This window comes from Lipotes vexillifer, unplaced genomic scaffold, assembly GCF_000442215.2.
Source record: "Lipotes vexillifer unplaced genomic scaffold, Lipotes_vexillifer_v1.1 scaffold1241, whole genome shotgun sequence".
NCBI classification, from domain to species: domain Eukaryota; kingdom Metazoa; phylum Chordata; class Mammalia; order Artiodactyla; family Lipotidae; genus Lipotes; species Lipotes vexillifer.
Window position 1 is genome coordinate 271,650 of NW_006786552.1, and position 24,354 is coordinate 296,003.

The window sequence follows — 24,354 nt, forward strand, 5'->3', positions numbered from 1 at the left end:
AAAAAAAAAAAAAAAAAAAAAAAAAAGATGTGGTATATATAGATATACAATGGAATATTACTAAGCCATAAACAAAGAATTAAATTCTGCTATTTGCACCAATGTGGATGGACCTAGAGGGTATTATGCTTAGTGAAATAAGACAGAGAAAGAAAAATACTCTATATTATCACTTACATGTGGAATCTAATAAATAAAACAAATGAACGTATATAACAAAAGAGAAACAGACTCACAGATATAGAGAACAAAATAGTGATTACCAGTGGGAAGAGGAAAGGGGGCAGTGGCAAAATAGGGGTGTGGAATTGAGGGATACAATCTACTCGGTATAAAATAAATAACCAACAAGGTCCTATTGTACAGTATAGGGAAATATAGCCATTATCTTGTAATAACTTTAAATGCAGTAAAATCTATAAAAAATTGAATCACTATGTTGTACACCTGAAACTAATATAATATTGTAAATCAACTATACTTCAATTTAAAAAAAAGAGGAGGGGGGAAATTGCCAGCTCTGTAGAATGTCATGTCACTGACTGGTCCTGAAACATCATGAGCTATGAGAACATAGCTTTTTCTCTTAATCCTGGGTTCAGAAATGGCTCCTCTTCAACCTTTCCCTGGACTTCTGAACCAGGTGATAAAGTATATGATGGGGGGAAATAATAGAAGTGGATTGGGGTCAGGGAAAAGAAGATGGGAGAAGTGGAGAGGAATGGGCAGAGGTTATTGGAGAGGAATAACCACTAAGAGTGCCGGGCAGAGGATTTGTTTTGATGTCATTTCCATATATCCAAAGCAACCAAAAAAAGAATCGACAGCTAACCATGTAGCTGTCATCATTCACTTTTAACAATCCTATCATGTTTCTGACAGTTGCAATTTTATTTTTGCTTTGAGAAAGTGTATGTGTTTTGGAGGGGTACATTTGACTACCTTTCCACCCCTCATACTCTTCCTTAATATTATGTTTGTGTCTAGAAGAGACTGTCCAAAGATCATGAGTCATAACATCCAACTTCTAACCAGGTGCATCATACGCTGTGTATAATTTTGAAGATATCACCTCCTCTCTAGGATCCTTGGTTCTTCAAAAGGAATTGGTGCTTACTGAGCTCCTGCAACGTGCCAGAAATTGTGCCAGATATTGGGGATACAAAGTAGAAAAGACATTCTCTGCTCCCAAGGTACTCAAAGTTTGAGTAGGGAGATAGATGCACAAACAAATTTTTTAGAATGGCTTGACCTGCTTCTCTCCCCTCCTTATTTGAAGGTCTGTAAAAGGCACCATGCTGACATGAAAGCATGAGGGAAAGGGACCTAGTTCAACTTAGGAAGTTAGGGGATGCCCCACTTATTCAACTTCGCTAGAATGTGCAGGGAGTATGGAGGAGAGAATGCTATTGCATAGACATATAGAGTCTATCCTGAATGACCTTGTGTATTGAAGAGTTTTGATGTATCCTTTCAGCAATGGGGAGCCACAGCATGATTGTGAGGAGGGTATGACTTGAACACTTTGAGGTTTCAGAAAGATCGCTGATCATCATCTTTTCAGAAAGACCTTATGTAGGATGGTTTGCAATGACTATAGTTGTAGGACCAAGGAGAATAACATAAAAGCTGTTGCCCTAGTTACAACACAGAGCTGAGTCCTGTATGATGGAATATCTAGGCACCCAAAAGAAGCCACATAGCAAAACTATGACCCTAAGTTGGGAGCAAATAGGGGAAACCACTTACCCTAGGCTATAGTCAGTGTTCCCACTTCTAGAGCCTCTGGGTTCTTTGGGACATCCAGGGGGACAGAAGACCATGTCCAAACATTCCTACTTTATATGGGTACAAGGGAAGAAGAAGGGCGAATGCCTGGTATTTCAACAGTCTGGTCATCCTTGGCATTATGCACGGACTGATGGGGGGAACTGGAGGAGATATCTGAGCAGCTAGACATGGGTCCTCTTCATATCTTCAAGTGGAGGAAGGTGGTGGGGTGGCTGCTGACATTCTGCCTCAAAAACATACATACAGTATCGTTCAGCCATAAAAAGCAATGACATACTCATATATGCTACAACAGGAATAAACTTCAAAAACATGCTAAGTGAAAGGAGACAAACATAAAAGGTCACCTATTATATGATTCCATTTATATGAAATATCCAGACTAGGTAAATCCATAAAGAAAGAAGAGGCAGAAATCAGATTAGTGTCTGCCAGGGGCTCGGAGAAGAGGTGGAAACAGAGAGTCACTGCTTAATGGGTATAGAGCTTCCTTTGGAATGATTAAAATGTTTTGGAACTAGATAGAAGTGATAGAAGCTGTGGATGCCACTGAATTGTTCACTTTAAAATGGTTAATATTATGTTATGTGAATTTCACCTCAATTAAACACACACACACACACGCACGCACGCACGCACGCACTGCAGCGTCATAAGCCTCAGAACAGATACTGGACTATGATGCCGACCTGGGTTTGACTCTTAGCTCTGCCAGTTTCTAGCAGGTCCAGCTGTGAGAGCTCAGGCTGGTCACTTAACTCCTAAGATGCTCAGCTCCCCGTATTAGTAACCTGCCTCATATGGCAGCAGTGAGGAGTCACTGAAACAACCCATGTAAAGTCCATTTCACTGTGCCACATAACAAGCTTTAAATAAATCCTTAAGATTAATAATGTCTGTACTCTTCACACACACAACCCCAAATTTATTCAACTACTTTTATTTTAACTCTCAAGCACCTTTTAGGATACACCTGATTTAGCTGAGTGTAAGCCTTCTTTGCTTTCCTTGGTGGAATAAGTTTTGCCAAGAACATAGATTTTCACAAAGAAGAGAACATGGTCATAATTAAAAAGAAATGTGGGCGGAGATCACCTTCCTCCCCACAGATACATCAGAAATACATCTACACATGGAACAACTCCTACAGAACACCTACTGAACGCTGGCAAAAGACCTCAGACCTCCCAAAAGGCAAGAAACTCCCCACGTACCTGGGTAGGGCAAAAGAAAAAAGAATAAACAGAGACAAAAGAATAGGGACGGGACCTGCACCAGTGGGAGGGAGCCGTGAAGAGGGAAAGGTTTCCACACACTAGGAAGCCCCTTCGCGGGCAGAGACTGCGGGTGGCGGAGGGCAGGAGCTCTGCAGCCGCGGAGGAGAGCGCAGCAACAGGGGTGCGGAGGGAACAGTGGAGAGATTCCCGCATAGAGAATCGGTGCCGACCGGCACTCACTAGCCTGAGAGGCTTGTCTGCTTACCCGCCAGGGCGGGCGGGGCTGGGAGCTGAGGCTCGGGCTTCGGTTGGAGCGCTGGGAGAGGACTCGTGGCGTAAATACAGCCTGAAGGAGTTAGTGCACCAGGGCTAGCTGGGAGGGAGTCCGGGAAAAAGTCTGGACCTGCCGAAGAGGCAAGAGACTTTTTCTTCCCTCTTTGTTTCCTGGTGCGCGAGGAGAGGGTATTAAGAGCGCTGCTTAAACGAGCTCGAGAGACGGGCGCAAGCCGCAGCTAACACCGTGGACGCCAGAGACGAGCATGAGATGCTAAGGCTGCGGCTGCCGTCAATAAGAAGCCTGTGTGCGAGCACAGGCCACTATCCACACCTCCCTTCCGGGGTGCCTGTGCAGCCCGCCACTGCCAGGGTCCCGGGATCCAGGGACAACTAACCTGGGAGAATGCACGGCGTGCCTCAGGCTGGTGCAACGTCTCGCTGGCCTCTGCCGCCGCAGGCTCGCCCCGCATCGTGCCCCTCCCTCACCCGGCCTGAGTGAGCCAGAGCCACTGAATCAGTGGCTCCTTTAACCCCGTCCTGTCTGAGCGAAGAACAGACGCCCTCCGGTGACCTACACGCAGAGGCGGTGCCAAATTCAAAAGTGAGCCCCAGGAGCTGGGTGAACAAAGAAGAGAAAGAGAGAAATCTCTCCCAGCAGCCTCAGGAGCAGCGGATTAAATCTCCACAGTCAACTTGATGTACCCTACATCTGTGGAATACCTGAATAGACAACAAATCATCCCAAATTGAGGAGGTGGACTTTGAGAGCAAGATTTATTATTTTTTCCCCTTTTCCTCTTTCTGTGAGTGTGTATGTGTATGCTTCTGTGTGAGATTTTGTCTGTATAGCTTTGATTTCACCATTTGTCCTAGGGTTCTATCCGTCTGTTTTTGCTTTTTTTTTTACTTAAAAAATTTTTTTTCTTAATAATTTTTTATTTTAATAACTTTATTTTATCTTACTGTATTTTATTTTCTTTTATCCTCTTTCTTTCTTTCTACTTTTTCTCCCTTTTATTCTGAGCCGTGTGGATGAAAGGCTCTTGGTGCTGCAGCCAGGAGTCACTGCTGTGCCTTTGGGGTGGGAGAGCCAAATTCAGGACACTGGTCAACAAGAGACCTCCCAGCTCCACGTAATATCAAACGGAGAAAATCTCCCAGAGATCTCCATCTCAACACCAACACCCAGCTTCACTAAATGACCAGCAAGCTACAGTGCTGGACACCCTATGCCAAACAACTAGCAAGACAAGAATACAACTCCACCCATTAGCAGAGAGGCTGCCTAAAATCATAATAAATCCACAGATACCCCAAAACACACCACCAGACGTGGACCTGCCCACCAGAAAGACAAGATCCAGCCTCATCCACCAGAACACAGGCACTAGTCCCCTCCACCAGGAAGCCTACACAGCCCACTGAACCAACTGTAGACACTGAGGACAGACACCAAAAACAACAGGAACTACGAACCTGCAGCCTGCAAAAAGGAGACCCCAAACACAGTAATATAAGCAAAATGAGAAGACACAAAAACACACAGCAGATGAAGGAGCAAGATAAAAACCCACCAGACCTAACTAATGAAGAGGAAATAGGCACTTTACCTGAAAAAGAATTCAGAATAATGATAGTAAACATGATCCAATATCTTGGAAACAGAATAGAGAAAATGCAAGAAACATTTAACAAGGACCTAGAAGAACTAAAGATGAAACAAGCAACGATGAACAACACAATAAATGAAATTTAAAATACTCCAGAAGGGATCAATAGCAGAATAACTGAGGCAGAAGAATGGATAAGTGACCTGGAAGATAAAATAGTGGAAACAACTACTGCAGAGCAGAATAAAGAAAAAAGAATGAAAAGAATTGAGGACAGTCTCAGAGACCTCTGGGACAACATTAAATGCACCAACATTCGAATCTTAGGGGTTCCAGGCGAAAAAGAGAGAGACTGAGAAAATATTTGAAGAGATTATAGTTGAAAACTTCCCTAATATGGGAAAGGAAATAGTTAATGAAGTCCAGGAAGCACAGAGAGTCCCATACAGGATAAATCCAAGGAGAAACACACCAAGACACATATTAATCAAACGGTCAAAAATTAAATACAAAGAAAACATATTAAAAGCAGCAAGGGAAAAATAACACAAAAGGGAACCCCATAAGGTTAACAGCTAATCTTTCAGCAGAAACTCTGCAAGCCAGAAGGGAGTGGCAGGACATATTTAAAGCGATGAAGGAGAAAAACCTACAACCAAGATTACCCAGCAAGGATCTCATTCAGATTTGATGGAGAAATTAAAACCTTTACAGACAAGCAAAAGCTGAGAGTTCAGCACCACCAAACCAGCTTTATAACAAATGCTAAAGGATCTTCTCTAGTCAAGAAACACAAGAGAAGGAAAAGATCTACAAGAACAAACCCAAAACAATTTAAAAAATGGGAATAGGAACATACATATCTATAATTATCTTAAATGTAAATGGATTAAATGCTCCCACCAAAAGACACAGACTGGCTGAATGGATACAAAAACAAGACCCATATATATGCTGCCTACAAGAGACCCACTTCAGACCTAGAGACACATACAGGGTGAAAGTGAGGGGATGGAAAAAGATATTCCATGCAAATGGAAACCAAAAGAAAGCTGGAGTACCAATTCTCATATCAGACAAAATAGACTTTAAAATAAAGACCATTAGAAGAGACAAAGAAGGACACTACATAATGATCAAGGGATCGATCCAAGAAGAAGATATAACAATTGTAAATATTTATGCACCCAACATAGGAGCACCTCAATACATAAGGCAAAAACTAGCAGCCATAAAAGGGGAAATCGACAGTAACACATTCATAGTAGGGGACTTTAACACCCCACTTTCACCAATGGACAGATCATCCAAAATGAAAATAAATAAGGAAACACAAGCTTTAAATGATACATTAAACAAGATGGACTTAATTGATATTTATAGGACATTCCATCCAAAAACAACAGAATACACATTTTTCTCAAGTGCTCATGGAACATTCTCCAGGAAAGATTAAATCTTGGGTCACAAATCAAGCCTTGGTAAAATTAAGAAAACTGAAACTGTATCAAGTATCTTTTCTGACCAAAACACTATGAGACTAGTTATCAATTACAGGAAAAGATCTGTAAAAAAATACAAACACATGGAGGCTAAACAATACACTACTTAATAACGAAGTGATCACTGAAGAAATCAAAGAGGAAATCAAAAAATACCTAGAAACAAATGACAATGGAGACACGACGACCCAAAACCTATGGGATGCAGCAAAAGCAGTTCTAAGAGGGAAGTTTATAGCAATACAATCCTACCTTAAGAAACAGGAAACATCTCGAATAAACAACCTAATCTTGCACCTAAAGTAATTAGAGAAAGAAGAACAAAAAAACCCCAAAGTTAGAAGGAAAGAAATCATAAAGATCAGCGCAGAAATAAATGAAAAACAAATGAAGGAAATGATAGCAAAGATCAATAAAACTAAAAGCTGGTTCTTCTTTGAGAAGATAAACAAAATTAGCTAACACCTATCCTTCTCAAACTCTTCCAAAATATAGCAGAGGGAGGAACACTCCCAAACTCATTCTACGAGGCCACCATCACCTTGATACCAAAACCAGACAAGGATGTCACAAAGAAAGAAAACTACAGGCCAATATCACTGATGAACATAGATGCAAAAATCCTCAACAAAATACTAGCAAACAGAATCCAACAGCACATTAAAAGGATCATACACCATGATCAAGTGGGGTTTATTCCAGGAATGCAAGGATTCTTCAATATACGCAAATCTATCAATGTGATTAACCATATTAACAAATCTGAAGGAGAAAACCATATGATCATCTCAATAGATACAGAGAAAGCTTTTGACAAAATTCAACACCGATTTAAGATAAAAACCCTCCAGAAAGTAGGCATAGAGGGAACTTTCCTCAAGATAATAAAGGCCATATATGACAAATCCACAGACAACATAGTCCTCAATGGTGAAAAACTGAAAGCATTTCCACTAAGATCAGGAACAAGACAAGGTTGCCCACTCTCACCACTCTTATTCAACATAGTTTTGGAAGTTTTAGCCACAGCAATCAGAGAAGAAAAGGAAATAAAAGGAAACCACATCGGAAAAGAAGAAGTAAAGCTGTCACTGTTTGCAGATGACATGATACTATACATAGAGAATCCTAAAGATGCTACCAGAAAACTACTAGAGCTAATCAATGAATTTGGTAAAGTAGCAGGATACAAAATTAATGCACAGAAATCTCTGGCATTCCTATATACTAATGATGAAAAATCTGAAAGTGAAATCAAGAAAACACTCCCATTTACCATTGCAACAAAAAGAATAAAATATCTAGGAATAAACCTACCTAAGGAGACAAAAGACCTGTATGCAGAAAATTATAAGACACTGATGAAAGAAATTAAAGATGATACAAACAGATGGAGAGATATACCATGTTCTTGGATTGGAAGAATCAACATTGTGAAAATGACTCTACTACCCAAAGCAATCTATAGATTCAATGCAATCCCTATCAAACTACCACTGGCATTTTTCACAGAACTAGAACAAAAAATTTCACAATTTGTATGGAAACACAAAAGACCCCGAATAGCCAAAGCAATCTTGAGAACAAAAAATGGAGCTGGAGGAATCAGGCTGCCTGACTTCAGACTATACTACAAAGCTACAGTAATCAAGACAGTATGGTACTGGCACAAAAACAGAAAGATAGATCAATGGAATAGGATAGAAAGCCCAGAGATAAACCCATGCACATATGGTCACCTTATCTTTGATAAAGGTGGCAGGAATATACAGTGGAGAAAGGACAGCCTCTTCAATAAGTGGTGCTGGTACATGTAAAAGTATGAAATTAGAACACTCCCTAACACCATACACAAAAATAATCTCAAAATGGATTAAAGACCTAAACGTAAGGCCAGAAACTATCGAACTCTTAGAGGAAAACATAGGCAGAATACTCTATGACATAAATCACAGCAAGATCCTTTTTAACCCACCTCCTAGAGAAATGGAAATAAAAACAAAAATAAACAAATTGAACCTAATGAAACTTCAAAGCTTTTGCACAGCAAAGGAAACCATAAATAAGACGAAAAGACAACCCTCAGAATGGGAGAAAATATTTGCAAATGAAGCAACTGACAAAGGATTATTCTCCAAAATTTACAAGCAGCTTATGCAGCTCAGTAACAAAAAAACAAACAACCCAATCCAAAAATGGGCAGAAGACCTAAATAGACATTTCTCCAAAGAAGATATACAGAGTGCCAACAAACACATGAAAAAATGCTCAACGTCATTAATCATTAGAGATATGCAAATCAAAACTACAATGAGATATCATCACATACCAGTCAGAATGGCCATCATCAAAAAATCTAGAAACAATAAATGCTGGAGAGGGTGTGGAGAAAAGGGAACACTCTTGTACTGCTGGTGGGAATGTGAATTGATACAGCCATGATGGAGGTTCCTTAAAAACTACAAATAGAACTACCATATGACACAGCAATCCCACTACTAGGCATATATACCCTGAGAAAATCATTATTCAAAAAGAGTCATGTACCAAAATGTTCACTGCAGCTCTATTTACAATAGTCAGGAGATGGAAACAACCTACGTGTCCATCATCAGATGAATGGATAAAGTAGATGTGGCACATATATACAATGGAATATTACTCAGCCATAAAAGGAAACGAAATTGAGTTATTTGTAGTGAGGTGGATGGACCTGGAGTCTGCCATACAGAGTGAAGTAAGTCAGAAAGAGAAAGACAAATACCGTATGCTAACACATATATATGGAATCTATGAAAAAAAAAATGTCACGAAGAACCTAGGGATAAGACAGGAATAAAGACACAGACCTACTAGAGAATGGACTTGAAGATATGGGGAGGGGGAAGGGTAAGCTGTGACAAAGTGAGAGAGTGGCATGGACATATATACACTACTAAACGTAAAACAGATAGCTAGTGGGAAGCAGCCGCATAGCACAGGGAGACCAGCTTGGTGCTTTGTGACCACCTAGATGGGTGGGATAGGGAAGGTGGGAGGGGGGGGAGACGCAAGAGGGAAGAGATATGGGAACATATGTATATGTATAACTGATTCACTTTGTTATAAAGCAGAAACTAACACACCATTGTAAAAAAAAAAAAAAAAGAATACAATTACTTTTAATTAAAAAAAGAAATAAATAAAAATAAAATGAGTTCCTGGCTTCAAGGAGCTCACAGTCTGTCTAGTGGCAGAGCTAGAAGCATAAATAAGTAATGATAATGCAGTGTGACGAATGAAACAATGAGAGGAGTGAGGCACCCGGGAGGGGGTGTTTGCAGTGCATCTTCCCTGTTCAGGGGAATTGGTGGGGTAACTGGGAGAGCACATTCCAGGCAAAGAAAAGGACACAAACAATGGTACAGAGAAGCAGAGTACAGTGTATACAGGTAGAGCAGAAAGTTCAAGATGGGGATCAGAGCAAGCTGAGGCTGGACACGTGGGCAGGAGCCAGACCAGGCAGAGATAATTTGAGCCTGATTCCTGACCAGTCCTTATTTCTCTGTTTAAATAAGATCCTTACCTTTAGTCATCAAAGCACTCATCACTCATTTAATAGAATTACTAGGTCCACCCTAGATCATACTGACCCAAACTGCACTGAAGAGAAGTTCCATGCTTCACGAGACCACAGGTATCTCTGAACCAGCTAATCTGCAAAGGCTGCAACAGTACAGTTTCCCTACCAGCCTCTTGGCCCCAGCCATGGACGAGCAGACAGCAGTGACAGCTCCCGTCTGGATCTATGTGCCTCCAAGTGAGTGTAATTCAGTGCTGGAGCCAAAGCCGATGACATGCATTAGTTATTACTGTAAGATGGCAATTCGGTGATAAAATACAATATGTACTAAAAGTGATTTACCAGAGCTCATAGGGAACAACTTAGATGACTATCTGATTACAATACATGGGATAAATCACCCTCATTTGAGGGTTAAATTATCCCATCTGACAACTCTAGATCAATTTGACAGTTAAAATCAGGGTCCCCGGGCTTCCCTGGTGGCGCAGCGGTTGAGAGTCCGCCTGCCGATGCAGTGGACACGGGTTCGTGCCCCGGTCTGGGAGGATTCCACATGCCGCGGAGCGGCTGGGCCCGTGAGCCATGTCCGCTGAGCCTGCACGTCCGGAGCCTGTGCTCCGCAACGGGAGAGGCCACAGCAGTGAGAGGCCCGCGAACCGCAAAAAAAAAAAAAAAAATCAGGGTCCCCATCTTCCCTCCCCAACTTACAGAGTGTGTCCTGGGTCACATGGGTGAAAAATCAGAACAGCAGATAGACCCCCTCCTTTTTCCTTCCATAGCAATTTCCCATCCTTCATGCAGGGTCCAACTGAAGCTCTGTTAAGTCATCTCTAAAAAAAACTAAGGCACTCACAGGGTATCAGCCTTCATGGTAAATATCTGTAGCTCAAAGGCAGCGCTCTGTCAGACAGTAAGGTCTAAAATGAATGTTTCCACAAGAGATAGTCTTCAAATATAGCTGCTGTGATGGTTAATTTTATGTGTCAACTGGGCTAAGGGATGCCCCAATAGCTGGTGAAACATCATTTCTGGATGTGTCTATGACGGTGTTTCCAGAATAGATTAACATTTGATTCAGTAGACTGAGTTAAGAAAACCCACTGTGGGTGGGCCTCATCCAATCCACTGAGGGCCCGGATACAACAAAAAGGGCAAACACACTCTCTCTGCTTGAGCTGAGGCCTCCATCGTCTCCTGCCCTTCGTCTAGGGCTTTCAGGCTCAGATCAGGACTTACACCATCAGCCCTACCCCACCTCATCCCCAATCCTCACGGCTTCAGGCTCAGACTGAATTACACCACCAGCTTTCCTGGTTCTCCAGCTTGTATATATTCTTATCAGTTCTATTTCTCTGGAGAACCCTGACTAATACAGCTGCCAATAATTCCTCCTCTTCCAACACACACATGCCTCTCTGCCCAATAAGACTTGGAGTCTGATTCCCCTCCCCCTTGAATCTGGAGTGGCCATGTATTTGCTTTATCTCTAGAAGTGACAGTCTGCTAACTCTGGGCCTAAAGTTTAAAAAGGCAGGGTGCTTCAGTCTGGGGGCTCTTGGAGTCCAGCTGCCATAAAAGAAGCTTGAGCTAGACTACTGATGATAAGAAGCATGTGAATGAGGACCATAGGCCTTCCTGAACACCCCTTCTTGGAGCTCAGCTAAGCTCCCAGCTAAATGCAACCATACGAGAGACCAGGCTGACATGATGTGCAACATGACTGGGTGGTTCACCCAGTCAACCCATAAAACCGTGGTAAATAATAAATCATTGTTGTTTCAAGCCAAAAAAAGAAATGTGAACTCTAAGTCTGTATCTGTACTCTATAAGCTACAGTTACCCCAGTTCAGGCTCACAGCAAATAGCACTAAGTGATCATAATCCTCTATCCTGGAGGTGGCCTCAGAATCCTTCTAACACAGCATTGTAGGAAGGTGATCAGGTGATTAGTGGTGGGATGCAAGATGACACCAATCTGCCATCTCTTTCTATCGTAATTGCTTCCTCTCAGAGAAGTACATGTGACCGTGAAATCTTAGTGCAGCTAAGTGTATTTGGTTCTTGAAGTCCTCAATAAAGGCCAGCAAATCATTGATAATTACAGAAGTATCCCTCTTTGACTACTGGGCAGTAGGCTTGGGAGGAGGAATTTAACATAAACCCTTAACATTTGAGGCATATTAAAAAAATAAAAACAGAAACAAAAAAAAAAAAAGGGAAAGGGAAGAAAGGAAGGAAGGAAAGAAAGAAAAGGAAGAATGAAAATACACTATGGCTATATGGTGTAATACTAATATTTGAGGTTGTGATGAAACTGTATGTATTAAAGGATTTTACATTTATCCTTGCTGGCAGACATTGCTAACCCACAGCTTAGGGATCAGAGGCCTGGAGATATCAAATGACTTAAGGTCATGTAACCACCAACTCATGGGCTACATTAGTTTCCTAGAGCTACTGTAACTAAGCACCACAAACTGATATTTATTCTCTCACAGCACTGGAGACTGGAAGTCTGAGATCAAGACTTAAGATGAGTAGAGCCATGTTCCCTCTGAAGGTGCTAGAGAAGGATCTTTTCAGGCCTCTTTCCTACCTTCTAGTAGTAACTTGGCTTGTGGTGGCATAACTCCAATATTCACATGATGTTCTCTCTGGGTGTGTCTGTAACCAAATTTCCTCTTTTTATAAAGACACCAGTTATACTGGATTAGGGGTCCACGCTACTGCAGCATGATCTCATCTTAACTAATTATAGGTGCAATGGCCCTATTTCCAAATAAGGTCACATTCTGAGATACTGAGGCTTGGGACGTCAACATATGAAGTTTTAGGGGTACGATTCAACCCATATCATGGGGTGATCAAGGCCAGACTTTCTGTACATGTGTGAAGAGAACCGCTTGAGCGTAAGGGTTTAAGTTTTGGGCCTCCCTTAAAGGCAAGAATTCTCACTATTCACTAAAATATAGCCTTTTAAATAAAATTTTTCTTTCAAAAAAACATCCAATAGTCCTTCACATCAAAAGTCAATTATGGGGGCTTCCCTGGTGGCGCAGTGCTTGAGAGTCCGCCTGCCGATGCAGGAGACGCGGGTTCGTGCCCCGTTTCGGGAAGATCCCACATGCTGCGGAGCGGCTGGGCCCGTGAGCCATGGCCGCTGGGCCTGCGCGTCCGGAGCCTGTGCTCCACAAATGGGAGAGGCCCCAACAGTGAGAGGCCCGCATAACGCAAGAAAAAAAAAAAAAAAAAAAAAGTCAATTATGGGATTTTTTCCCCCACTTATTAACCCGGTGTGATAGCTATATTATACACCTGATGACCTTAGGAGGTTCCAAATTAAAATACTGAGAGGTCAACAGAAGCCACACACATACCCAAAAGGAGATGAAAGACCAAGAGAATCTATAATGATTTATTATATTTGAAAACACTGTTACAAATTTTGAATCCACTTAAAAAAAAGAGTCCCTCCCATCAGGAAGCTTGCACAAGCCTCTTAGATAGCCTCATCCACCAGAGGGGCAGACAGCAGAAGCAAGAAGAACTACAATTCTCCAGCCTGTGGAAGGAAAACCACATTCACAGAAAGAGAGACAAAATGAAAAGGCAGAGGACTATGTATCAGATGAAGGAACAAGATAAAACCCCAGAAGAACAACTAAATGAAGTGGAGAAACCTTCCAGAAAAAGAATTCAGAATAATGATAGTGAAGATGATCCAGGACCTCAGAAAAATAATGGAGGCAAAGATCGAGAAGACATAAGAAATGTTTAACAAAGACCTAGAAGAATTAAAGAAAAACACCTAGAAGAATTAAAGAACAAACAAACAGAGATGAACATTACAATAAATGAAATGAAAACTACACTAGAAGGAATCAATAGGAGAATAACTGAGGCAGAAGAAGGGATAAGTGACCTGGAAGACAGAATGGTGGAATGCACTGCTGTGGAACAGAATAAAGAAAAAAGAATGAAAAGAAATGAAGACAGCCTAAGAGACCTCTGGGACAATATTAAATGCACCAACAGTCGCATTACAGGGGTCCCAGAAGGAGAAGAGAGAGAGAAAGGACCAGAGGAAATATTTAAAGAGATTATAGTCAAAAACTTCCCTAACATGGGAAAGGAAAGAGCCACCTAAGCCCAGGAAGCACAGAGAGTCCCAGGCAGGATAAACCCAAGAAGAAACACACTGAGACACACAGTAATCAAACTGACAAAAATTACAGACAAAGAAAAATTATTGAAAGCAACAAGGGAAAAACGACAAATAACATACAAGGGAACTCCCATGAGGCTAACAGCTGATTTCTCAGCAGAAACTCTACAGGCCAGAAGGGAGTGGCACAATATATTTAAAGTGATTAAAGGGAAGAATCTACAACCAAGATTACTCTACCCGGCAAGGATCTCATTCAGAGTCAATGGAGAAATCAAAAGATTTACAGACAAGCAAAATTTACAGACAAGAGAATTCAGCACCACCAAACCAGCTCTACGACAAATGTTAAAGGAACTTCTCTAACTGGGAAACACAAGAGAAGAAAAGGACGTACAAAAACAAACCCATAACAATTAAGACAATGGTAATAGGAACACACATATCGATAATTACCTTAAATGTGAATGGATTAAATGCTCTAACCAAAAGACACAGGCTCACTGAATGGATACAAAAACAAGAGACCCACTTCAGACCTGGGGACACATACAGACTGAAAGTGAGGGCATGGAAAAAGATATTCCATGCAAATAGAAATCGAAAGAAAGCTGGAGTAGCAATACTCATCAGATAAAATGAACTTTAAAATAAAGACTCTTATGAGAGGCAAGGAAGGACACTACATAATGATCAAGGGATCAATCCAAGAAGAAGATATAACAATTATAAATATATATGCACCCAACATAGGAGCACCTCAATACATAACACTGCTAACAGCTATAAAAAAGGAAATCGACAGTAACACAACAATATTGGGGGACTTTAACACTTCACTTACACCAATGGACAGATCATCAGACAGAAAATTAATAAGGAAACACAAGCTTTAAATGACACAATAGACCAGACAGATTTAATGGATATTTATAGGACATTCCATCCAAAGACAGCAGATTACACTTTCTTCTCAATTGTACACGGAACATTCTCTGAGATAGATCACATCTAGGGTCACAAATAAAGCCTCGGTAAATTTAAGAAAATTGAAATCATTTCAAGCATCTTTTACGACCACAATGCTATGAGATTAGAAGTCAATTACAGGGGAAAAAAACGTAAAAAACACAAACACATAGAGGCTAAACAATATGTTACTAAATAACCAAGAGATCACTGAAGAAATCAAAGAGGAAATCAAAAAATACCTAGAGACAAATGACAATGAAAACACGACGATCCAAAACCTATGGGATGCAGCAAAAGCAGTTCTAAGAGGGAAGTTTATAGCAATACAATCCTACCTCAAAAAACAAGAAAAAATCTCAAATAAACAATCTAACCTTACACCTAAAGAAATTAGAGAAAGAAGAACAAAACCCAAAGTTAGTAGAAGGAAAGAAATCATAAAGATCAGAGCAAAAATAAATGAAATAGAAACAAAGAAAACAACAGCAAAGATCAATAAAACTAAAAGCTGGTTCTTTGAGAAGATAAACAAAATTGATAAAACTTTAGCCAGATTCATCAGGAAAAAGAGGGAGAGAACTCAAATCAATAAAATTCGAAATGAAAAAGGAGAACTTACAACGGACACCACAGAAATACAAAGCATCATAAGAGACTACTACAAGCAACTCTATGCCAATAAAATGCACAACCTGGAACAAATGGACAAATTCTTAGAAAGGTATAACCTTCCAAGACTGAACCAGGAAAAATAAATATGAACAGACCAATCACAAGTAATGAAATTGAAACTGTGATTAAAAATCTTCCAACAAACAAAAGTCCAGGACCAGATGGCTTCACAGGTGAATTCTATCAAACATTTAGAGAAGAGCTAACACCCATCCTTCTCAAACTCTTCCAAAAAATTGCAGAGGAAGGAACACTCCCAAACTCATTCTACGAGGCCACCATCACCCTGATACCAAAACCAGAGATACTACAAAAAAAGAAAATTACAGACCAATATCACGGATGAATATAGATGCAAAAATCCTCAACAAAATACTAGCAAACCGAATCCAACCAACACATTAAAAGGATCATACACCATGATCAAGTGGGATTCATCCCAGGGATGCAAGCATTCTTCAATATACGCAAATCAATCCATGTGATACACCATATTAACAAATTGAAGAATAAAAACCATATGATCATCTCAACAGATGCAGAAAAAGCTTTCTACAAAATTCAACACCCATTTATGATAAAAACTCTCCAGAAAGTGGGCATAGAGGGAACCTACCTCAACATAATAAAGGCCATATATGACAAACCCATAGCCAACATCATTCTCAATGGTGAAAAACTGAAACCATTTCCTCTAAGATCAAGAACAAGTCAAGGTTGCCCACTCTCACTGCTATTATTCAACATAGTTTTGGAAGTTTTAGCCACAGCAATCAGAGAAGAAAAAGAAATTAAAGGAATACTAATTGGAAAAGAAGAAGTAAAACTGTCACTGTTTGCAGATGACACGATACTGTACATAGAGAATCCTAAAAATGCCACCAGAAAACTACTAGAGCTAATCAATGAATTTGGTAAAGCTGCAGGATACAAAATTAATGCACAGAAATCACTTGCATTCCTATACACTAACAACAAAAGATCAGAAAGAGAAATTAAGGAAACACTCCCATTTGTTACCACTGTAACAAAAAGAATAAAATACCTAGAAATAAACCTACCTAAGGAGGTAAAAGATCTTTATTCAGAAAACTATACGACACTGATGAAAGAAATCAAAGATAACACAAACAGATGGAGAGATATACCATGTTCTTGGATTGGAAGAATCAATACTGTGAAAATGACTATACTACCCAAAGCCATATACAGATTCAATGCAATCCCTATCAAACTACCAGTGGCATTTTTTACAGAACTAGGACAAAAAAAATCTTAAAATTTTTATGGAGACACAGAAGACCCCAAATAGCCAAAGTGGTCTTGAGGGGAAAAAAAAGGAGCTGGATGAATCAGACTCCCTGACTTCAGACTATACTACAAAGCTACAGTCATCAAGACAATATGGTACTGGCACAAAAACAGAAATATAGATCAATGGAACAGGATAGAAAGACCAGAGATAAACCCATATACCTATGGTCAATTAATCTATGACAAAGGAGGCAAGGATATACAATGGAGGAAAAAAGTCTCTTTAATAAGTGGTGCTGGGAAACCTGGACAGCTACATGTAAAAGAATGAAATCAGAACACTCCCTAACACCATACACAAAAATAAATTCAAAATGGATTAGAGACCTAAATGTAAGACCGGACACTATAAAACTCTTAGAGGAAAACATAGGAAGAACACTCTTTGACATAAATCACAGCAAGATCTTTTTTGACCCACCTCCTAGAGTAATGGAAATAAAAACAAAAATATACAAATGGGACCTAATGAAACTTAAAAGCTTTTGCACAGCAAAGGAAACTACGAACAACATGAAAAGACAACCCTCAGAATGGGAAAAAATATTTGCAAACGAATCAACAAAGGATTAATCTCCCAAATATATAAACAGCTCATGCAGCTCAATATTAAAAAAACAAACAACCCAATCCAAAAATGGGCAGAAGACCAAAATAGACATTTCTCCAAAGAAGGCATACAGATGGCCAAGAAGCACATGAAAAGCTGCTCAACATCACTAATTATTAGAGAAACGCAAATCAAAACTACTATGAGGTATCAACTCACACCAGTTAGAATGGGCATCATCAGAGAATCTACAAACAACAAATGCTGGAGAGGGTGTGGAGAAAAGGGAACCCTCTTGCACTACTGGTGGGAATATAAATTGCTACAGCCACTATGAAGAACAGTATGGAGGTTCCTTAAAAAACTAAAAATAGAATTACCATATGATTCAGCAATCCCACTACTGGGCATATACCCAGAGAAAACCGTAATTCAAAGAGAAACATGCACCCCATTGTTCAGTGCAGCACTATTTACAATAGCCAGGTCATGGAAGCAACCTAAATGCCCATCGACAGACGAATGGATAAAGAAGATGTGGTACATATATATGATGGAATATTACTCAGCCATAAAAAGGAATGAAATTGAGTCATTTGTAGAGACGTGGGTGGATCTAGAGACTGTCATACAGAGTGAAGTAAGTCAGAAAGAGAAAAACAAATATCATATGTTAACACGTATATGTGGAATCTAGAAAAACGGTACAGATGAACGGGTTTGCAAGGCAGAAAAAGAGACACAGATGTAGAGAACAAACCTATGGACACCAAGCGGGGGAAAGTGGCGCGGGAGGGTGTGGTGGGATGAACTGGGAGATTGGGATTAATATATATACATTAATATGTATAAAACAGATAACTAATAAGAACCTGCTATATAAAAAATAAAATTAAAAAAAAAAAAGCAGCCTTTTCCTCCTTAGTGCCAAAGGGTGATGTCTGTTATTTTTAACCCTGCCAGAAATTATCAGTGGGTTGGAAGAATGTAGTACTATGACATGAGCCTTCATTTCCATTTTTAAGTAAAATTCTTACTGACTCTGAGCCAGATGTGCTTTTTCACCAGAGCCTGTGGAAGCTCCACAGTGGAAACTACAGTGGCCTGGGAATGGAGGAGCAGGCAGGAATCTGGGGCTTAGCATCAAACCAAAAGAACATCACAGCCCTTGGGAGAAGACCAGGATGCGTGTGCACCTGGCCACTCCATGCTCATACCTTGTCCTTAATTTCCTCATCTCTCTCAGGCAACAGGTCAGCCTTGGTGGGGGATCATGACTGCCTTTCCTCAAGATCCACCTCTGTTTTGACTCATCACCCCATAGAACCCCCTGGCTCTGCTTCCTCACTCCCTCATCTCTTGATGTCACCACTATTCTAAGTTACAATATTCATCATGATCACTCACATTTGCTGTGCTCTCAGCCTGTATCTCACTTAATTCTTACAACTCTCTATAAAGGAGCATGATTCCAGAGTGCTACCTGTCTACACACTCTCCACTTGCCGTAGGAACAGAGCTCTGGTACCGACCTGGGCCTGTAGCTGCCCTGTGCAAAGACTGCATTTCTCAGCTTCTTTTGTAGCTAGCTGTGACCATGTGATAAACTGCAGCTAACAATATGTTGTATGAAACTGCCAGAAAATCTTCTTAGAGAAAGGAAACTTTCATTTTCCTCTCCTTCCATCTGCCCATAAATGTTGGAGCTACAGCAGCCATCTTGGCCCATGAGGTGCCCTTGGGAATGGAAACAACACTTAATGGGGCAGCACAAGGGCAGGAGTCTGGGTGGTTGCCACATACCCTGCCAGACCAGCAGTACATGCATGGTTTGACTCCCAGCTTACTTCATGTGAGAGGAAATAAAAATCTATCCTGTTTAAGCCACTGTTATTTGGGATTTTCTATCACAGCAGACTTGATCTTAATCCCAAGTGGTTAAGAATTAGTACTTCCATTTTACAGACTGAGGCTCAGAGAGGTTAAATAACTTGTTCAAGGTGAAAAATGTCAGGGGCAGTGCTAGAATACAACCTGACTTCAGATGCTGTGCTCTTAATCTCCCCAACATGTGTTCTCTGAAAAGACCTTTTCCCATGCTGAAGACAGTGGAGTCATGGTTAACTCTTCCCTCTCTGTAGCACCTGTCTCCTCCCATAGTTAGCTGCCATGCTCTGTGGGTTCTGCTTCCCGGGGTCTTGGCAGTCATTTCCTGCCCCACTGCTCCCTCCTTACCAAGAAAGGTGTGGCCAGCAGACAGCAGAGATAGAGGCCTCAGCCTAGACAAGGTTTGTGCTGGGATGCGGGGAGAGCTAGGGCTGTCTGCGCTTCTGTTTGACTCCTGCTGGGGCTGGTCTCTAGGCTGAGGTTGAGGGGCTCTACTGTTGCCCTTGAGAAAGGAGCCAAGGAGTGTGTGTGTGTGTGTGTGTGTGTGTGTGTGTGTGTGTCCTGAGCTGTGAAAGTCAGTGAGCTGAAGTCTAAATAAAGAGAAGCTGGACAGCAGATTGAAATATTCCAGAGGTGTCAAAGATGAGGAGGTCATTGACACTTTCTTTTTTTCCCAAACAAAAGGTCTCACACTTTATTACTGAACCTACTAGTGCAAAGAAACAAAGAGAAAACTAATAGCCTCCTCACAAATGTCCAACTGTCCAGATAGTGGTGATGTTTTCAGCTTGATGGGGTAAGAAGTTAGTGGCCTTAGCACCACCACCACGTGTGCCATCTCATGGTGATTCCTTACAGACCCAGCTTGGTTCTTCTCCAATGTCTCCTCTTAGAGTTACACCTGACTTTAAAACCAGTTTTTCCATGTGAATCCACTAGGGAATGGAATGGGACAATTCTGCCTTTGTTTCTTGGCCAGGAACTGCTTGATCCTGAAAGTCTTGTGAGAAGAACAGAGTCAACTGCATACCCCACGATGGCAGGGATAGGGAGGGAGCCAGTGACACTTTCAAAAAAGCAGTTTCAGGATAGTGGTATGGCCAAATGCAAAGGATGATAAAAATAACAGCTACTGTTGGCTGAGCATGAATATATACGAAGCAAGTCTTCTGGTGTTCAAATCCCAGCTCCAGTCCTTAATAGCTGTGGTCTTGGGACTCTTGGACTCTTTCAACCTCAATTTCTGTAAAGTGGGGATAATATTAGAACTACCTCATAGGACTGTGAGGATTAAGCCAATTGTGTGACGTGCAGAGAACAGAGCCTGGCACGAGTAAGAGTTACATATGTTAGTTATTATTTTCTGCCAGGTTCTACATACACATTATATAATTTAATCCTTATAGTAACCCTCTGAGATGGGTATTCTCAGCCCCAATTTGACAACTGAAAAGCAAAGGTCAGAGAGGTTAAATACTTCCCCCCAGGTTACAGAGCTATTAAGTGACACAGCTGGATCGCACACACTACTCTTCCACAGCTGCCTCTTCTTGATGATGAGACAGGCAGCACGCAGGGAGGGGCTGAGGGGGAACAGGCTGTGGACGGATGTGTGAGCCACACCCCCATCTCCCCACCCCCAGCCCACACACACCACATGCGTGGACATACAGGCAGCGCAGAGCTCACCACCACTTGTTTATTTCAACTGCAGATTCTTTTTGATTTACATTATGAAATTCAAGTAAGATTTTTTTTTAAAGAAGAAAGAAAGAAAAGCCATTATGGAATAAATGGTACAGACAGTACATTCTAACCTTATCTAAAAGTCACCTAACATCAAAATATCTACCAACAATAAATGGTGGAGAGGGTGTAGAGTAAAGGGAACCCTCCGACACTGTTGGTGGGAATGTAAATTGGTACAGCCAATATGGAGAACAGTATGGAGGTTCCTTAAAAAACTAAAAATAGAGCCAATATATGACCCAGCAATCCCACTCCTGGGCATATATCTGGAGAAAACCATAATTTGAAAGGATGCATGCACCCCGATGTTCACTGCAGCACTATTTACAATAGCCAGGACATGGAAACAACCTAAATGTCCATCAACAAAGGAATGGATAAAGAAGATGTGGTACAAATATACAATGGAATATTACTCAGCCATAAAAAGGAACAAAATAATGCCATTTGCAGCAACATGGATGGACCTAGAGATTGTCATACAGAGTAAAGTAAGAAAGAGAAAGACAAATATCGTATAATATCGCTTATATGTAGAATTTAGAAAAATGGTGCAGACGAACTTATTTGCAAAGCAGAAATAGAGTCACAGATGTAGAAAATAAACTTGTGGTTAGCAAAGGGGGAAGGGGGGAATGGGATGAACTGGGAGATTGGGATTGACATATATACACTACCTTATATAAAATGGATAACTAATGAGAACCTACTGTATAGCACAGGGAACTCTACTCAGTGCTCTGTGGTGACCTAAATGGGAAGGGAATCTGAAAGAAGAAGGGATATATATATATATATATATATATATATATATATATATATATAATTCACTTTGCTGTATAGCAGAAGCTAACACAACATTGTAAAGCAACTACACTCCAATAAAAATTAATAAAAAAATAATAAAAGTCACCTAACATAATGTGCCACAAGGACTAATATGAAATCTATGACATATGCTACAGACCTGGTTTCTTACAAGATCTAAACTCAGCATTTGGTGCGAAATAAACAGAATATGCTGGCTAGAGTCTGGAACACCTACTTTATTATGCGTTTCGCTTATTTTGGATGAAGCTAAACCTGTCATTGCCACGGTTCCCAGGACAACATATTCTAGGTATGTGTGGATACTGCACCGTGTTTCAAACCTCAAGTCATACTGAGTCACTTCTTGGTTTATACCATGAGAGAAGCAGATTTTATCAGCTGAGTTTGTAAGTGGAGTACAAGTGAGATCAAATCAGGCCCTCGGTGTCTTTAGATGATCTATTAGGTAATCTAAATTAGATGCTCTTCAGGGAGTTATAACCTTGAAACACACAGCTTTATTTGTTCTCCTCATAAAGGAAAAAAATCCCAATTTTTCAAAATGAGAAAGAAGTTGGGTTGCATTTATAAGTATATTGATCAATGTATGTTTAGAGGTGAGAGGAGAATTGGGGTTTTTTTTAAATTAGAATTTTTTTTTAGCTTCTCCATGAGTTTTTATTAGTTCACCAATTCCCTATAGCTCAAGAGATGCTAATTAATTCAAGAAACCGTAATAGCTAATCATTGGCTAAATAAATCTAAAATGGAGAGAGTCTGTCACTGGAGATACCACTGCTCATTTTAATTAAAATTACCAATTTGTGAAGTAATGTAAATAAAGGTTACTGTATCCTTCTACTCAGGAAGTATTAACACTGTGCATGGCCACCTGAGAATCCATGAGGACTTAAAAAGCCAAGAATACTTGTAGAATCTTATCAATTTCTGAGTTAGAATATTTATCATTCCAAGTGTGTTGTTCATTGACATTATAAACCTATGTGGAATTAAGCTGCCTTGAAACACAAAACGGAGAATGGCAAAGGACTGAGAATTTTTGCCTTGAAGGGAATACACTCAATGTCAAGGAATCAACCACCCCAAAATGATTACTTTATAAACATTCAGGCCTAGAGAAAAGCAGATCTTCCAGGTCTGAGTTTCAATTTTTAAGGAATAAATTTATGCAAACGCCCATTTGTTTTAGTACTTTAGTAGCTAGGGAGATCTCACCTTGTTAACATTCAGTGCAACTGCTTATAGCCATTCTAATGTCATTTGCAGGGATAGGAAAGGTCGCCTCAACATTTCATGACTAAATGGCAGGGCTCGACCATGATGCTCCCTAGGAAGTAGACACACCTGCACACTTAGCTGCTTAAGCCAGCCAACCCTGGAAAGCAGTGTGTGCGTGGGCAACCATATAGTTCAAGTCATCACTGAGTCCAAAGCTGAGCAGCCATAGTGCTCTTGATGGATTTGCCCTTGAGGAAGAGAAATCCATCTTTATTGTCTCACTAGTCAGCCCAAGAGCCATTGATGAAGTCCTAAATCTAATTCTTAATAAAACCCAAAAGTTTTAGAGGCAAAATGAAAAAGCATAGTTCACAGATACCTTTTGGCCAAAGGTTGGGAAACTATTTTTGTTTTTTAGTCCAAAGACCTGAAATTAGTTTGAACTGAAAAAAGAAGTGACATCCTTTAGGACCAAGGTGAAGCTGCCGAAGGAAAACTGTTATCTTATCAAAAGGCTACTTCTGAATGGAGCCTCCTGACGGATGCAGAAGTCTGGCTGGGACTTGAACCAGATAAACTTGTTATGCAAATAGCTTTAGCCAAAGGGGAAAGGGCTGATAATGAAATCGCCACAAAGCCAACCACACATTACAGAGGTGACAAAAAACATCAAGCAGTGACCTACCATATGGATAAAAAGCAGTGCAGAATTTATGTGAGCATCATGTTTAATTTATCAAAACTAAGCTGTCAGGAGTCATGCTTTGACAAATGCATAACTAACACATATAAATGAGTCAATTATCACTAACGACCACAGGTTCAAAACCAAACAGGCTGATGTTTCCTTTCTCTTTCTTTTAACCCTCAAAATAGGTTTACTAATAGGATTTCAGACCTTAAAATCTCTCCTCCTGTCTCTAAATTAAGAAGCCTGGAAACACGTCTGAAAAACACCAAGCCATAGCCTGGTACTTACATCCTGCCTCTGCTCTCACCCACGCACTTATTTCTCTCTCTCTCTCTCTCTCTCTC

General features: G+C 40.5%; 1 protein-coding gene and 1 pseudogene across 1 annotated transcript in view; both read right to left on the minus strand.

Moving 5' to 3' along the window:
- The window catches only part of MYO3B (myosin IIIB), a 428,901-nt gene that overhangs the window by 270,119 nt on the left and 134,428 nt on the right, over window positions 1–24,354 (minus strand). The gene's annotated exons all lie outside the window — the stretch shown is intronic.
- On the minus strand, window positions 20,374–22,360 carry LOC103086089 (60S ribosomal protein L39 pseudogene; annotated as a pseudogene).